Genomic DNA, 2,394 nt, shown 5'->3' with positions numbered 1-2,394 from the left:
GCATGGAGGGGAATGGGTAGCGGTGCCAGGGACCCAATGCTAATAAAGACTGGACTGTGCTTCTCTTTTGTCTGAGACTCTGTTGCTGGGGTGGGGAGCTGAATGCGGGTGGTGGGCACATGGACAGTGCGGGCTCATGGAAGGGCTGGAGGCAGAACCTCTCTCGCTCCTCTGAGAGATACAGTTTGGCCCTGCCTATGAGATCAGAAGACGGCTTTGGGCCTGGCCAGGCAACAGCCAGAGGAAAGAAGGGCCTGGGGTCATCTGCAGAGAGGAGCAGGGATGTCAGGCATCCTCTCACCCTCTACCCTAGCTCTGGCCCTATCCTGCCCCCACTCACTCTCTATACCCTCAAATTGAACGCTGCCTACATCCAGTTTTAATCTACAAAAGTCTATGGGGTCCCGGGTAATATAAGAATTGGGCAAAATCCACTGTGGCACATACGCAGCATCTTTTTTTTCTTTTTTTGAGACAGGGTCTCAGGCTGGAGTGCAGTGGTGCGATCTTGGCTCACTGAAACCTCCACTTCCTGGGTTCGAGTGATTCTTCTGCCTCAGCCTCCCGAATAGCTGGGATTACAGGCATGCGCCACCACACCTGGCTAATTTTGTATTTTTAGTAGAGACAGGGTTTCTCCATGTTGGTCAGGCTGGTCTTGAACTCCTAACCTCAGGTGATCCACCCACCTTGGCCTCTCAAAGTGCTGGGATTACAGGCATGAGCCACCGCGCCCAGGCCACAGCATCTTATACATAGACAAGGGCACAGGCACTCATATACAAAGCACACACTGAGATGCAAATACATCTAGACAGTGGCCCCATGCAGAGTGCCAGTAGCACACACATACACAGACGAATTTGACATGACTGGCACGACACAGGGATATACACACACCCAAGGCACATACATATTCAACAGTACACACATGCAATGATAGAAACATATGACGTGTCTTAGCGCACATACACTGACAGTCACATAATAAACCCAGTGGCTACATACACAGGCATAGAGACACATTGCTATATGGTGATAAATATAGAATACATAAATAGAAACATGGTGATATATATAAAGAAAACCATGTCATTATGCATATATACATGACTGTATGAGCATGTCATGTATTGTGTAATCGATTACTATATCGTGCCTTATAGTAACTTCCATATCTATACATATCGTGATGTGTTGTAATTTATAAAGTCACACAATGATAGCCTCACATGCACACAAATGGCACATACATAGACACAGTGGCAAATAGACATATATGCAGTGACGTAGAAACATACATGGACACCCAATGTGTTTTTGTTATGTTTTATTATGTGACTCATAGACACATAATAGCACACACATACATACACACAACGGCCCCTCCACAGGTACAGAAATAGATCTACATCTAATGTATACATGCTCCTCCTATACACACGCATGTGCGTAATGGCGTGCATTTATACTCTGACCTAACCATCAGCAACACATCATGCAGTGGCGTGCGTGTTGAGCTACACACTGTTTTGGGGAAGTGAAGATGTCCACTCCTCCCCATGCACCCCCTACCTCCAGTCCCATTGGCTCTTGTCTGGGTGGAGCCCGCAGTCGGGCTCCATGGTTCAGTATCACTACTGCTATTCTGCGGGGTGCCACAAGAGGGCCCCTGACCTGGGCTGAAACTGGCTTGTCGAATGAGTCCCAGGTTCAGAGGGGAGAGGGGCTGCCTCTCGGGGCCTCTCCCAACACCCCTGTCTCTGGGGACTCCGTCTAGAGCCCTGTCCCTTCCTATAGGCTGACTCCTGGCTAGGGGGCTTCTCACGGCCTTGTCCCCCCAAACCATTTTTTCATAGCAATAAGGTCTAAGGCTAGACAGAAGATGAACTTCCACACAATTTGAGGCAAAGCCAACCTGACAGGCCATGTGGGCTTCCCTGGTGGCCTGGGACAGCCAGGTTGCCCCCGCCAAGTGCAATCTGCCAGGAGGAAGCGGAAGCAATTCTCTCAGTCTATTTCTACCCATCTTCGTTTCTGTCTTCCAGTTTTCATTCTCTTGATTTCTGTTTCTCTCTTTGTTTCATCTCCAGTCCCATGTTTGCTAGTTCTGCCCTTCTCCGTGGCTGGATCTCTGTCATACCTTCCCCCGTTCTGTCTCTACCAGTCTCACCCGGTGTGGGGAGGACCATCTGCACCTCGCTCGCCTCTGTACTCCGGAAGGTGTGAGAATGTGTGAAGACAAGGGTGGGAGGCCACATGTGGGAGCCCTGGGCTGACATACCGTGAGAAACCTGCTCTTCCTTCTGTCCCCGACCCTGTCAGCTGGTCCAACCCACCAGTCCAGCGCCATCACCATGGAAACCAGCAGCCGACTTCCTATTGGTGGGTGGG

The sequence above is a fragment of the Aotus nancymaae genome, unplaced genomic scaffold, assembly GCF_030222135.1.
Source record: "Aotus nancymaae isolate 86718 unplaced genomic scaffold, 86718_ANA_hifiasm-v0.15.2.pri h1tg000018l, whole genome shotgun sequence".
NCBI classification, from domain to species: domain Eukaryota; kingdom Metazoa; phylum Chordata; class Mammalia; order Primates; family Aotidae; genus Aotus; species Aotus nancymaae.
This window is presented reverse-complemented; position numbering follows the sequence as displayed.